This window comes from Episyrphus balteatus, chromosome 1 (assembly GCF_945859705.1).
Source record: "Episyrphus balteatus chromosome 1, idEpiBalt1.1, whole genome shotgun sequence".
Taxonomy (NCBI): domain Eukaryota; kingdom Metazoa; phylum Arthropoda; class Insecta; order Diptera; family Syrphidae; genus Episyrphus; species Episyrphus balteatus.
Window position 1 is genome coordinate 29,750,476 of NC_079134.1, and position 16,725 is coordinate 29,767,200.

The 16,725-nt window shown below is 29.8% G+C and overlaps 1 protein-coding gene across 1 annotated transcript in view; it reads left to right on the forward strand.

Moving 5' to 3' along the window:
* LOC129905602 (uncharacterized) overlaps positions 1-16,725 on the forward strand; it is a 494,765-nt gene that overhangs the window by 265,013 nt on the left and 213,027 nt on the right. The gene's annotated exons all lie outside the window — the stretch shown is intronic.

Below are 16,725 nucleotides of genomic sequence, written 5' to 3' on the forward strand. Positions count from 1 at the left end.
AAAATTATGCATAATGAATGAGAACTTAAAGGAGTGAAAAGTGGGCCTTTATGGAGTAAAAAGTCCTCATTCAAAAGTCTGCATAATGAATGACAACTTCAAGGAGTGAAAAGTGGGCCTTCATGGAGAAAAAAGTCCTCATTCAAAAGTCTGCATACTGAATGAGAACTTCACGGAGTGAAAACTGCACATTAATTGAGTAAAAAGTCCTCATTCAAAAGTCTGCATAATGAATGAGAACTTCAAGGAGTGAAAAGTGGGCCTTCATGGAAAAAAGAGTCCTCATTCAAAAGTCTGCATAATGAATGAGAACTTCAAGGAGTGAAAAGTGTGTGTATTCATGGAGTTAAAAGTCCTCATTCAAAAGGCTGCTTAATGAACGAGAACTTCAGGGAGTGAAAACTGTGCATTAATTGAGTAAAAAGTCCTCATTAAAAATTCTGCATAATGAATGAGAACTTCAAAAAGTGAAAAATGTGCCTTCATGGAGTAAAAAGTCCTCATTCAAAAGTCTATACTGAATGAGAACTTCACGGAGTGAAAAGTGGGCCTTCATGGAGTAAAAAGTCCTCATTCAAAAGTCTGCTTAATGAACGAGAACTTCAGGGAGTGAAAACTGTGCATTAATTGAGTAAAAAGTCCTCATTAAAAATTCTGCATAATGAATGAGAACTTCAAAAAGTGAAAAATGTGGGTTTATGGAGTAAAAAGTCCTCATTTAAAAGTCTGCATAATGAATGAGAACTTCAAGGAGTGAAAAGTGGGCCTTCATGGAGAAAAAAGTCCTTATTCAAAAGTCTGCATACTGAATGAGAACTTCACGGAGTGAAAACTGCACATTAATTGAGTAAAAAGTCCTCATGAAAAATTCTGCATAATGAATGAGAACTTCAAGGATTGAAAAGTGAGCCTTCATGGAGTTAAAAGTCCTCAATAAAAAGTCTTCATATTGTATGAGAACTTCAGGGAGTGAAGAGTGATCCTTCTCGGATTAAAAAGTCCTCATTAAAAAGTCTGCATAATAAATGAAGACTTCAGGAAGTGAAAAAAATGAAAAAATTCTGCATAATGAATGAGAACTTCAAGGAGTGAAAAGAGTGCCTTCATAGAGTAAAAAGTCCCAATTCAAAAGTCTGCATAATGAATGAGAACTTCACGGAGTGAAAAGTGTGTGTATTCATGGAGTAAAAAGTCCCCATTCAAAAGTCTGCATAATGAATGAGAACTTCAGGGAGTGAAAACTGTGCATTAATTGAGTAAAAAGTCCTCATTCAAAAGTCTGCATAATGAATGAGAACTTCAAGGAGTGAAAAGTGTGCCTTCATGGAGTAAAAATTCCTCATTCAAAAGTCTGCATAATGAATGAGAACTTCAAGGAGTGAAAAGTGGGCCTTCATGGAGAAAAAAGTCCTCATGAAAAATTCTGCATAATGAATGAGAACTTCAAGGAGTGAAAAATGTGCCTTCATGGAGTAAAAAGTCCTCATTCAAAAGTCTGCATAATGAATGAAAGTGAAATGCAGTTAAAAGTCCTCAATAAAAAGTCTTCATATTGTATGAGAACTTCAGGGAGTGAAGAGTGTGCCTTCTCGGATTAAAAAGTTCTCAATAAAAAGTCTGCATAATAAATGAGGACTTCAGGAAGTGAAAAAAATGAATTCATGGAGTAAAAAGTCCTCATTAGAAAGTCTTTATAAGGAATGCCTTAATGAAGTAAAAAAAACCTCATTTAGAAGTCTTTCATGATCGAGTTAGTATCTTCGGTTTCCAAGTCCCGAAAAGAAAATGACTTTTTTTATTTTAATATTTTTTAGAAATATATTGCCCCAAAAAAATGGAAACCCATAAGCACAATATTTTAGTATTTTATTTTATTTGCATTTAATCAAATTTTTTTTGGTGAAATTCCGTATCACATTTCCAAAACTAACTTAGCAAGTAAAATATAAAAAAAAGGTAATAAAAACAACTTTAGTCGTCTTGTATCTGTCTCAAGCGAAGCATATCCGCAGCTCTTATATCATTCGGTGTTACAATTTGTTATTACTCGATTTTACAGACTCTACTTTGGACTTATTGTATATAGACTGCGTTGAATCTCTTGATGGTAATTGCGCCAAAAAATAATATTGGCCGAACTTGCCCATGGCTAGCAATCTCAGCTCAGTAATAGTTAAGTTTGGGTTCGCTTATGGTGAATAGCTCACCGCACATTTACCAGTTGCGCGTGCAACTTAGATATTGTATCTATTTCTGTTGCAACATTGTAAACCCATTGGCGCTTTGGCGGTATATGCGATGGCTAGCCGAGCTGAGCCGAGGCGAGGCGAATACCGATAGCAACCAACAACGTTAAGGAAGCTATTCAACCAATCGTGCAGCAATAATAAAAATGCTACCCAATTCATGAATGGCAATGGTGACGGCAGAGACGGGGCAGCAATAAGCGTATTTAATTAGAGCATTATACAGCTGGAGTACCTATGGCGGGTTTAAATGTGATGCAATGTTACACATTTTTATTTTTGATTTCAATTCGAACCCAACTCTGCGCAGCATACAAAATTTTTGATTAAAGTTTTTTTGAGAGAAAAACTTCACATAGACGTCGTCGAATTAATAAACAACGAAGCACCGTCAACGGGCTTCAAGTTGTAATCGAATTAGTTGAGCCTCATGAGGTTGGCAATCCAGCTTAATGGCTTTCCAAAGGTCGGCCTTCTGTCTGCCTGGTAAGTGTGTATAAGCCACGTATAGGGTTCCCAGACTAGGATCAGTCGTGTGTGGTTTCTGGGACAATGAATGCCACTTGATTAATTGGTCTGACTCTATATACTTCGCAGGCTTGTAGTAGAAGTTGATTAAGAAATTACCACTTGGACTTGCGTCTTCAATGATCGATCTTCGTTAGTGCGTGATGATAATAAGACTCGTTTGGTACAGAGAGAGAGAAGACCAGTTGGTAGTAAACACTTAGCATTTGATGGCTTCATTATTTATTTACCTTAGTGGAAAAGATCCACCTTGGTATGTCCTTCAACTTCGTTAAAGTAGGTTTAAGTTCTTTCATTGGGAATAAGTCAATTTATTGGGAATATAAGGTCCTGCTGGTTGACAGTGAAGAGTAATTGAACTTTAATTGAAATAAATTACTTTTCTTGTATCAGCGGGAATGCTTTTCTGTGGAATGTTTTAATGTGAAGGTGCTAAGGTTTAAACCTTGGTTTTGTTCAGAACAGATAAATTATTCTTATTTATATGAAAATTATTCTTTGTTGACATACAAGGTCGCTGATCAATTTTGTTCTTGATTGCTTAATAATTATATTCATCCTGACGAGATGAGAAGGACATTAATAATTTTTTTTTTATTAAAGGTTTTAAAACTTAAGGTTGTGCCCATGGGCTTAAAAAGAGGAAAAAAACTGAAAAATTCATAATGGAAACTTTAGTTTTCAGTACCTATATTGCTTAAAATTGCCATTAAACACACGGTATCATTCGCAGTGGAAGAAGATCTACATTTTTTAGTCTAAAACATTTTTTGTTACATAACACTGGTCAACAAGGTTTTTGCCACAAGAACCAAAATATACTTTTCTAGTAGTTTTGTGCTAAACTCGAATCTGAAGTCAGATTTTTTTATTGGCCTCCGTTTTTTAAATATTACCGTTAGAAAATGCCAAAAAAACGTCAATTTGGCTGTTTTCGAGGTTATGTTTTTATGTGAGGTAATTCATTATGAATAAATTTGTAAGGGTGCCTATAAGAACTGGTCTTATTCTTTCAAAAAAGGTTTAAATCTTTCCGATATCTCTTTTACTGCCCGAGATATTTAAAATTTAAGTTGCGGTCTATGACTCAGAAACAGCACTGGCCAACCAAATTAAACTTTTTTTGTCACAAGAACCAAAATATACTTTTCTGAAGGTTTTTTGGTTGTTGAATTCGAATCCGCAGTCAGAAAAATTCTATTAGCCTTCGTTCTTGAAATATTACCGTTATAAAATGCAGAAAAAAAGTTTTTTTTTTTTAAACGGTTATATTTCAAGAACTGAGGCAAATAGAATTTTTCTGACTGCGGATTCGAGTTCAGCAACCCAAAAACCTTCCGAAAAGTATAATTTTGGCTCTTGTGGCACGGGAGCCGAGTTATTATAATTCTAAGAAAGCATCATTCCGTAAGATAATTAAAAAAAAATTCCCTTGTTTGTAAGTCGAATAATAGTTCTCAGTGAGAGGGGTTGTTTTCATTGTTTCTTGTTACAACAGGATTTTTCTCATGTTTTTCGTTGGTCATTTGGAACGGCTCGTGTGGGTCGTAGAGAGCTAATTTTTTTTGTTAAATTGTAGATAATTTAAAGGACTACAATAGTATTTTATTTTGTTAGCCAATACTTGCATCGTTTACAAAATAATAAGGCAAGAGTTTGCTAATCAAAAAAACGTTTTTGACTTAATATTACTTATTTTTTATTTGTTTCAACAAAAATAATGTGCACTGAATCGATAAAAAATGTTGTAACGAACAATTAATAGCTTTATTTTTTGTCGTAGGACATTCTGAAGCCAAGTTATTCCCAAAAAACAATATATTTGGGCGTTTTCGCACCGGTTTTGCATGCGTTCATTTATCAATTGCCCGGCCATCTTTGGTGATAAAGAGCTGATTTTTTCTTTAAAATGCAGGACATGAATAAGGCTACAAAATTTATGTCAATCATGATATAAGCTTTTTTCGAAATAATGACAAAAATGTGTTTTTTAACAACAAGAATTTGACTTTAAATGGCTACCATTTTGTATTTACTCACTCAAATACAATGAAATTACATAAACGATATAAAATATTATAAGGAAGAGAATGTATGTTTATTTTTTTGGTCTACGACAATCTGGAGCAAAGATATTAGGGTCGAAAATGGTCTGTTTTTGTAAATAAGGGTGTTTTCTAAAGTAACTAAAGAATAAAGGCACTACCTCGCTTTCTTTTTCAAGAAATCTGCCTTAGCTCTTGAACCCAATTTCATTAATGAATTCGTTATAAAAGTTAACTTTACTCAAAATAATGATTTTGCTTCGAAAATGATTCCAACTTTTTAAATAAACATGACACATGATTTTTATATATTAAATTTTATGTAAATATTAAAAACGAAAACCACAAAAATGACAATGTATACGCTTTTTACTTGAAAATAGTTACTAGGTAGGACAATTTTAGAAGTTAAGAGTTTTTGGTGATTCCCTAGTATGAAAATTGAAACTTTATTTTTTGGTACAAAATTAACAATATTTGTCATAGAACCGTTTTCTTAACATCTGATTTTGATTTGATTTTTTACAAAAACCTTGTAGTAATTTTAATGTAAAAATTGGGAAAACATTTCAAAAAACAATATTTGGGTTTAAAAAAAAAAAGTTTAATTTTTTTTTGGAAAACGGATGTCGATTAACTTTTTTTTTTAATTTTTGAAAATTTTAATAGACAAAAAACTATTTAAGCTATAGGAACAACAATTTGAATGACATACTTCGTTTAGAGGTCAAAACCATTTAAGGAGATATTTTTGTAGCTTAAAACTTTGAAAAAATACTTTTATGAATGTTTAAAAAGCTTGAAACCAGTCGAACATTTTATTTAATTCCCATTTGTGACAAAAAATTTTTGTCTATTAATCCCACTTTTTTTTGTATGTATGCTTGATTGTCTTGATGTATGTATGTTTGGAAGGTTTATATTTCATAAAACAAATATATTTACCGGGATACCAATTGCCACTTTAAAACTTCTGTCTCTCAAAGAGAGTTAAGCCTCGCGCTTAACTTTAAATGCATTTGTTTACGCAGACTTAAAAATTTTAATCTTTCATTTTGGAATTGAAAGGAAATACTGATACTAGGTACTAACAAAAATGCTATCTCATTTTTTGTTCCTTTTCCGAAACAAGAATTTCGATAGAGTAGACATGGTTCTTATGTTACAAATGAAGCGTTTGGATGAAAAAGGGGGTAAGTGACATTTTTTCGATTTTCGGTTTTTTTTGAAAAATGAGGATGCCTTGCGAAAACTTAAATTTCCGTCTAATCTACGTCACGCTACGATTAGTATTTTCTTATTTAGCGCTTTCATTTTTGGTATAAAAGGGTTACTAACAACTAAAAATCGTATAATATGAGTGGAAGAATGGGGTAACAGTAAATGCTGTTACCCCCTTTTTGGGTGAAATAAAAAAACCAAGACTTTTTTGTCCGAGAAAAAAAGATAAAGCAGCTTTCTGTTGAGAAAATAAAAAAATTTAAAGGAACAAATGATGTTCACACCAAGGGAACACCATTGGTTTTATCAAAAAGCTTTATCGGAACCATGCGAACAGAAAACAACTATTCAAAATAAAAAGAAAAAAAAAATGAATTTTGTTACTTAACCCCTTTGTATTCTTAAAAATTCAAAATACTTAGGTATATGCTTTTTGTGCAAGAAAGAGTTAACTACTCTTTTCCTGAACTGTTTTGAAATAAAAGTAAAATTGTTAAAAAGCTATTATTTTTCTTGTTTTATTAGTTTATTCAATTTTATTAAGATTGGAATACGAAAAAAGTTCTCAACAAAAACTTTAAGTCCTTATATCTCGAAATTTTGCAAATGTCACTTACCCCCTTCTTTATCCAAACGCTTCAAATGTTACATGTTTCCACCTTAAATTAAAAAAAAAAAAAAAACAAGTTTAGATCGTATTAATTCACACTTTTACTTCTAATAGTTTTATGTTTACATTTAAAACATTCTAAATGAAAGATTAAGACAAGTGACACTTTGACAGTCAACAATCAATCCTTTCATTTTCCACACCAAATAAAGTGACTGATCACCTTCACTTCTTCCATTTGGAAAGGATATTATTGATTTTAGTTATAAAATGTACCTATATCTGAATCACAATGCCCAATAAAAACTAGCGTTACAGGATATCAACTATACAGAAAGACCTTTATAAAGAAACTCAACAAAATTAAAAAAAAAATACAAAACAAAGAAAATAATAATTAACTCAATTATTAATAAATTTCAATTAAATATAAATTATAAACAAGTTCAAGCCATTCTCTTTAGCCTTATTATAAACCAAACCCATATACGTTCATTATGATATGGTATTAATATAAAATGTAACGCACGTTACTTAATTTTATAATAATACGAAATCCAGTTCAAGTAAAATAATACAATTTCCGGATATACAATTGAGATTGAGTATATAAATTTATTAAACAATTCCGCCCTCTATGATATACCTACTTTTGTACTCTGGGACTTTATTGGTTTCAATTTTAACAAAAACCGGCTCAGAAACTCTGAGAACCATAACAGAAATAATAAATAATAGCAAGTACACAAAAACCTGCAGCTGGAGTTGAAGTGTATTTTTTCCACTTGGCAACAAACAACAAGATGGAAAACTTTAAATTGGAAAGGCCAACCGACTGGGTTGTGGTTGTTTTAATATAGTTCCCCCTGATGTTTGATGGCGGTATCGGTGTTACACTCTTAAATTGTTGTGTCGGCTAAGTCATTTACTAATATCACTGCCAGTAGAGGTTCTTATATATGAGACCTTATGTCAAGAATGCGCCATTTAATTTTTGAGTGGTTATTATTGCAGCCAAAGTGGGAAAAGCCTTGGGCGTTGCAAGTAAAGTGGCCGGTTTAGTTCTATGGGTAGTCTTTAGGGGGAGACAGTTTGGATATTAATGTATCGCTTCAGATTCGAAGTAAAGTTGACTTTCCTAGATTTTAGGTCATTGATTTGTTCAAGTCGATAAAACTTTATGAAAGGTCTTTGTAAAGTAAGCGGATTTTGGCAGTTAAACGGGGAGGATTGGGTAGAAAGGCGGGTTTCCACTATAGCCTGGTGAATTCATCGATTAGTTGTTGAGTTAGTTGGTAGAGGTAACATTCGAAAGTTCTTTCAGAAGGTGAACGAATCTTCACAAGGATTTTAGGCTCCAATGAAAAAGGAAGTAGCATAGAGAGACTTTGCGGAGGATTCAAAAAGAACGTTTTCGCTTATTTTTATACAAAAAGTTTTCTTTGATCAAGTCGAGAAAATTTGAAAAATTGATATAATACGATAAAAAATACGTGACTTCTAATAAATCAAAAGGCCTGATTTTTAAGTGACACCCTGAAACATGTTCCCGGACAATTTATGTCGTAGTCAACTCACCAAACGTGGTGAATATAATTTTCAATTCGGAATTCTTCTTCTAAACATTACAAATTTTTTGATTTTGTGTAAAAGCAAAACATTTTGCATTTAAGGTTTGCCATATCAGATTCAGCTTGTTAATCTTAAGCCTTTAAAAGACCTTAAAACAATGCACCAATAAATATCATTTGGGAGTTTACCTCGACTTCATTCAAATAAATACATTTAATCCCAAAGTTATTAACTTCTTACAACGTTGCGCTGCACCTAAACAATATTTTCATCATTAACCAATCTTTTTGCTAGTAGTTAGTAAAAGGCCAAATTAAAGTTTTATTAAATATCAAAATACTTTCAGGCAGATGATACCCCTTATTAGTGTTTTATTGGAGGTTAAATAGGTTTGTTTTTTTTTTTTTTTTCTAAATGGCAAACCCTCATTGACGCATTTACATCTTGACTCCACCTTATTTTTCTGACAGAGCATTGTCACTCTAACTGATTGACAACATTATCAGTGGTGCAGCGGCAAGCTTAAACGATTGACGCACGCGCTTAGCTTAAACATTCCAATTGGTGCTGTGATAGTGATGTTGTATCAAAGTGAGGTGTATAAATGTCAAATATTTGAATTGTAAGGTTGTTCCTGCCTTAACAACATTAGTTTGAAAAGGTCAATTTTGTTTTTCAAACTTTTTAAAAGCCTTCCTTGTTAATAACTTTAGTTAACACTAAGAAAAAGGTTGTTAGATCCTTAAACATTATTGTGTTTAGATAAGGGGCATTTTAATTAGCCATTTTTCATTACTCACAAGGTGATGCACATACATGAGACAAAATTGTAAACCTTAAAACAAGAATAAAAATGAATGTAACTGGGTCACAAGAACTTCCTCCTAGAGTTCAAGTAGCTTAAAATTTGTAAAAATGTTCCTTCATCCTTCAAAGGCAAACAACTAGTTAAAAGTGAATTTAAGCACCAAAAAAGTATACAATCTGATTTTTTATTTAGATGCATTTTCGAGACAAAAATTTTCAAAATCGTTTAAACCTTTTTTTTTTAATTGTAATTTATAAATACATTTTTTGAAAAAAAAAAAATAAATAAATGCCATATTGTAGTAATTGCTAACACCCAAAATCATAAAAAAAAATCAAGGTCCTGTTTTGATAGAAAAAAAAACAACTGTTCTATGGAAGTAACCGTTAATAACGATTTTTGAAAAAAAAAAAACATTTTTCTTTAAAAGACAGATTTTAGGTCTGTTCCTTGTTTTCCCTCTCCAAGGCACTCTGAGTCATGTCAATCAACTGTCACAAAAATCAGAGTTTCTCGGGTTTTATTTTACATCGAACACCTTAGAGCTTTAGTTTCATCAGTTGATTTCTGTTTTGACATTTTTTTCATTATTTAGTTTCTTATTTCATGAATTTTGTGAAAAATCTTGTAGGTATTTACCACACAAATTTTATATCCACAAACCACAAATCACTTTTCGCACTCAAAACATTTTTTTTTTTTCTTAAATGACAACAGCTGATTTGATTTTTATAACTCTGAATTCCGCGCTCTGACAAAATACCCAGAGTTATTCAGGGCGCGTTCAGAGCGAACATCGAACACAGAGGAAATAACTCTGGTTGAAAAAGGAGCTACAAAAAACGCTTGACAACGAATTCGGAGCGACCCAGAGTGCCCTAGAGCTCACAACGAACAAATCTTCTGTCTTAAAACTAATAAAAATAACTGATTTTTTTTAAATAATACCGCCAAAAAAAATTAATTCTTAAAACCCCTCTGTAAAGGCTGTAGACGGACTTTCAACACCCACTTTTTTCGCATTTTCTCAACTTTTTTATTACGAATGCATAGCTTTCTATATGTAGGACCTCAAGTAAGTCCTTATATGGAAAATTTTGACTGCGAGAGCGTATAGGGGCATCCTGGCGGAGCGGGTAATACGGTGAAATTTTTTCAATGCCTTCAGCCATCAGAATTTAAAAAGGTAATTACTAATCTGTCTATTAAAGGAATAATTCATATGAAAAACTACAAACTCTACCAAAAGTTAGAGAAACATTTACATAGCTCAAGGTTTTAATTAAGCCGACAATACTTCAATATTGCTATGAAGAACGCAATGTTGCTAGAGCCGACTTTTTATCGATAAAAAGGCTTCTTGAACATTTAACTCGCTCCTTAAATTTTTGATTTCCGATTTATTAAAATATGGATCTTTAAATTTTAAGCTTTCAGGCTCCTTTAAAAATAAAGCATTTTTACAAAATAAATCCACCATTGATATGAATAAAGACAACCAATTTGTTTAATTCTTTTTTTTTATGTATTGCATGAAAACCAAAAAAGAAAAGCTTGTTCTGCTATTGAAGTAAAAAAAAAAACATTTTTGAACCTTTATTAACGGTACTTATCATGGAACCGTTTTCTTAGTTTCTGTATCTCTCTCAAAAAAAAAAAAAAAAAAAAAAACACTTGTAGATCTATTAAAAATAACATGTACATGTACATTGTACATGTACTTGTACATACATAATTATAATACATGTATTTCATTTTTTTTTTAACAATTTTTGAAAATGATCCGATGAATTTTTTTTTCTTATTTGGTTTTGATGTGTTAAAAAATTATTTCTTAAGAATGATGTTCCATATTTTTATTTAAACTTTTAAAAAAACTATTTTTTACAAATAAATTCTTTGGTTAGTAAATTAAATACTACATTAGAAGTTCAAAATAGTGTTAAAAAAGATGTTTTGCAATTTTAAAATTTTAATTTTGTATACATACATTTTTAAATTATTCTTTTCTGATTTTAAATACATAGGTATACAAAGCTTTAACATTCTTAAAGCTTCTTTCAGTGTAATAGCAAGTACGTGCGACCCAGTCTTGCATTTTATTTCAAGAAGCCAACAATTTCTCTTAAAAAAAAGCCTTTCACGTGAAAAATGTTTTTACAAATTTAAACCGTATTTTGAATGAGAAATGCAATATTTGTAATAAAGTTCGTGAGGGAAACAATGATACCATTGATTTTCCCTACCTAACAAAAACACCCTTTAACTAGAATATTTGTAAAGACTTCTTGGTGCCTGTGATAATGAAACGCTTATAGGTAACAGTTTTCATTAGTGTTCTATTTTTTTTTTAGGTTTTTTTTGGTACCATGTTTCAAATTTAATTTTTCTACAAAAAAAAAAACACTCTTTTACTGAATATAATTTTTGTAGACTCTTAAGATTCTCAATTTTCTCCCGGGAATAAGAATACTTCAACACAAAGCTTTGTAGAGACCCTTGTTTTATGTAAAATAAAAAGATTTTTCATTTTCCTTGCTACAGAAACATGTAAATGAACAAAGAAATTCGTCACAGTTCATATAATTTCCAAATTCCAATTTCACATTTAATTCATCACATTCCTCTCCTTTCATAATTTAATACGTTACAGTTTTAATTGCACGTTGATCAATATCTCTACCTAATCAAGAGAAAATAAAAAATCATTTCGCTTAACACTTCTTCTTACAAAACTCATCTATGTAAAAGTTTTGATTGAACCTTTTTTGTCTTTTGTGCCTCAAGGTAAACAAAATATGAATTATTTTTTTTTGTAAAGTGGATCAACTACTATAAAAGACCTCTTTGCGGAAATGCCAAAGAGAAGTAAAGCGTCCCGCCCAAATGGGAACCCCATCGAGTGCCCACTTATCTAATAAAAACTGTACCAAGTACTTTTACTTTTCTGTGTTACTGTGCCATAATGTTCTCAATTCACTTTTTTATGATCGAAAATATGTTATTTTTTTTGTTATTCCTGAATTATGAAATATGCCCCGCCAATAATGGAATTTTTTTAAGCTTTAAATTAAGGTCTGATATTGGTAGTGCAGACGAAATAGAAATGTCAAAGTTTTGTCTCTTTTATTACATTCAGTTTAATTCATTTGAACTAAGCCTCATTCATTTTATAAGTAGAGAGACACTTGAGCGTATCGATTTTATTATTATTAAAACTTTTGCTCCTAAAAAAAAATTACTTGCAAATCTTTACCTCACAGCCAAAGCAAGAACGTACGACCAAGTCAAACATTTATATCTTTTAACTGTTAGCCTCTTTGAAAATGTTTCTAATCAAACAATGGAATTTAAAACGAGGGCGCGAAATTGTTGATTGGTTTGGGGCGATAAATCGATCAGAAATCGATTTACAATTGATTCAACCAAACTGTGATGAAAGGGAAGGCGAATAATTTGTTTTTAAAATCGTTGCATTTCCTCATCTAGCTCAATTGGTTATGGTAATCATAAGTAAACCAAAGAAAAATGTATACACTTAAGATCTGTAGACAGCTTTTATAATAATTTACATACATACTTTTTTTAAAAGTTCCTATTGAAAAACAAAATGGTTCAAGTAGTGCCGAAGTAGCTGTCAGTATGAATGTTCAAGTACATGATATTTAAAAAAAAATTTGGGGTGTTAGTCTATTAATTAAAGATTTATCTTAAAAGCTTTTGCCTCTTATTAATTGAAACAATCAAAAGTTGAACAGTCAAAGGTGTTGTTTGAGGTTAATTTGTCAGGAAAAACCCACCTAAATACATGATAGGTGTTATGCAAGTTGACCTTTCATAGTGCCAATTTTTGTACATGCATACATATCTACAGAATCACATAAAATAAGCAAGGACTTTTCTGATTGGTTATATGTATAAATATTAGTGATGGGAACTATCGAATGATTTGAACTATCGATAGTTAGTAACTGAATGATTTAAACTATCGAGTAGTTCATTTATTCATTAATTTATTCATTCGAATAAAACCTATCGAATAAAACTATCGAAAAAACTATCGAATAAACTATCGAATAAAAACTATCGTATAAAAAAAACTATTCAAATGAAAAAACTATGGTATAAAAAAAAACTATTGGAATGAAAAAACTATTCGAATGAAAAAAAACCATTCGAATGAAAATAGTAACTAAACTATCGAATAATAAAACTATTCGAATGAAAATAGTAACTAAACTATCGAATGAAAAAACTATTCGAATAAAAATAGTAACTAAATGAATGAATGATTTAAAACTATCGAATGAATGAATATTTTACAACTATCGATAGTTTGATAGTTTTTATTCGATAGTTCCCATCACTAATAAATATCTACCTCATTCATCATTCTTTTTATATTAGTTATGGTTTTACACTGAACCAAAAAGGTACATAAAATTAATGAATTCGTACATTAATTTAATGTAAAAATTCATGGCAAATGAGCCAATGTACAAATTCATTAAATTTAAGAATCTTTTTATGAACAAATTCATAAGGGAATGAATCTTTCTTAAAAATTAAGAATGAGTTCTTAAATTTTATGAATTTGTTCATAAACGAATTCGAAAATGTTTGAACATGTTTAAGAAAAGTTTCTTAGATTTTAAGAAAAGTTTCTTACATTTTTTTTTTATTATTTCTTGAATTTTATGATTTTTTTCATAAATTTCGTAAAAATTTAAATGAAATGTTGCTTAAATTTTATGAAAAAAATAATAAAAACTATGAATTTTTTTTAAAGTTGTATGATTGTTTTCATAAAATATAATACGCTTTTCATTAAAATGTATGCATTTATTTATATAAATGCATATAATACATTACCATTTCCATTCCAAGCCTTTAATTTTGTCCTAAAAAAATTGTATCCCAAGCAAACAAACAGCAAAAGAAAACAACCCAAAATCTAAAACAAAAAAATGAAAATTGTTTTTAAAAATAAAAGAAATTATCAAGTTTAAACGTTATAAAAATGTTTTATTCATCATTATCACTATAAATTTCAGTATAAAGTTAATTTTTAATTTAACTTTACTTTTTTAATGGATGCACCATCTGGAAAGATAGAAAAAAGATTGTATTAGTAAAATTAATATTTATTTGATTTAAAAAATTGAAATAGCTAGAAGGTTAAATTATCTTTTACCTTATTTGTAATCGGCAGCATTAGACTATGGAGCTGAAAAAAAAAAAAACAATACAAAATTGAATAAGTTGGGGAAAAATAAAAATATAAAGAATTTAGGTTGATAATATTAAGTTAAAACAAAATTAAAATATTTAGAGAAATAAAATAAAATTCAACACTTACCTACTAAATTCTATGTTTTGCTTTAGTTTGCAATGACAATTTCAAGTGTACAGGATTAGTTGAGAATCGCCTTTAATATGGTTTTTATTTTGTGTCGATTTTTTCCCCTTTGCCGGTCCAAAGCTCCAAAGTTGAAGATTACGTATGTGCCTCCTTATTTCACAAAAATATCAAATCACGATTTTTAATTTTACATATTACATATTACATATTAATCTAATCAGAAGATAAATCTTCCGGACTAGACACACTGCAGCTTCGGAAACTAAGTCCATTTGGCTGATACAGCACAAGACATTAATACAACAAAGAAAGACAAAGAGAGAAAGAACAACAGAAACACATATAACACATAACTACGTGGCACAGAGGGGAGACATCGTTGACAATTGTCTCATGTTATCGCACAGGTGGCCTCAGTTAAGCTTGCGATTTTAGAATTAATTTTAAAACATGCCCCTATAACAAAAAAAAAAAATTAAAATATGTTTAATATATAAAAGAAAGCAGTTTTTAACATTCTATGTTTTTATACTTATCTGAGTATATGGGAAAGAGGCAACGGGAACCACCAATATTTTACACTGTTAAATGTACTTATACTCTTCAAATTGCCTACGTGGTTGAAATGCTTAACACTGTTTATAATATATATTATCTTTTATTCACAAACTTTTATAACTTGTTTCGGCAACAACCGTCCACTTTGAATATCAGATTTTAAATTAAATCCTCAAAGAAATCTTTCTGAGGCATAGATTCAGAACAACAGTTATTATTTTATAGATTGATGAAAAAGTACATAGGCTTTAAGAAAATATACTTAAAAACTCAAAACGTAAGAATTTTTTCATAAATTATATGTATACTTTCATAATATTTAATGAATTAATTCTTAAATTTTGGAAAAATATGAATTTCGAACTTAAAAAGTATGAAAAGATTATTAAATTTTAAGAATAAGTTCTTAAAACCTAATACAGGATAACGGTAAAATATTCGTTATTTTTCGATTAATGAAAAAATACATTCATTTTAAGAAAAAGTACTTAAAAACACAAAATTAATGAACTTCTTACAACTGTAATTTTGAAAATTGATTTTATCAATTTTAGAAGGGAAAAAAAGTCAATTTTAAAAATTATCTTAACTCAAAATACAGCTGAATGGAAAATAATAGTGAATTTCGTTCATAAAAGTATGTCCAGATTCTAAGATTCAGTAAAATATTCTTTCGAATTGGGGCTAGAAGTTTATGAATTTATTCATTAACCTTCGTATTTGTTCTTAAAAAAAATTCATAAAAATATTTTCCATAGGAAATTTTTTATGAAAACTTATTCTTAAATTTTATGAATTGTTCTTAAAAATAATTTTTTTTTTTAAGAATTCGTACTTAAATTTAATGAATATTTCTTAAAAATTTATGAATTTCGGTTTATGAACGAGATTCATAGTTTTTAAGAATAATAATTTTTTCAGTGTACATTTAAAATATGTCATTTCAGAGATTCCAAATAACCCTTGCGGTAGTTGAAAGTATAAAGAAAAGCAATTTGCGACATTGTCAAAGTATAATTTTGAAAGTATAACAGCAAAAACATTAATGTTAAAAAAGAGACAAAATTCTCCTATATTGAAATTAGCTGGCAAAAAATGCACTGAGATATAAAAATGTACCAAGTTCTAAAGTTCGGTTTTAAATTTGTTACAATTAAATTTTGATAGTTAATCAATTTTTCTTTTAGTTTACAATTTTAAAAGTTACATATTTGTTTATATTGTTAATGAACTTAGATTTGTATAGGTACCCCACCAAAGAGAATTGTCCGTTTATGGGTACAACTAAACGATTCGCTTTTAGGACACAAAAGGTAATCCACTGAAATTATTTATTTTTTAAATAGAATCTTTCAACATTTTAGAGCGTTCGGATAACCTTAATTTGCGACAAAAGCTTAACAGCAACACAAAACTTATTTAACTTATCTGGCACCATTTATAGTTTTGAAAAAAAAATGTTTCTATTTGAAACAAGCTCGAACGAAGTTAAATAAACCATATAAAAACATATTGATTTCAAATAGAAACGAGTTTACATAAATCGAACAGAAATAGGTTCAAATTATTTCAAATAGATTCCTAATTAAAAAAAACTCAAATCGATTCCATGCCAAATCATAGGTAGGTACATGTGTATTTCTGTTTGATTTAAACATGAATCTATTCAATATAATATATCTTAAAATAAATTTTAAAAAATTCACTTTTATTTAAAAACTTGCGACGCGTTTCGGAGTGTTACTCCATCATCGGGCAGAACAAAAAAAATTTCA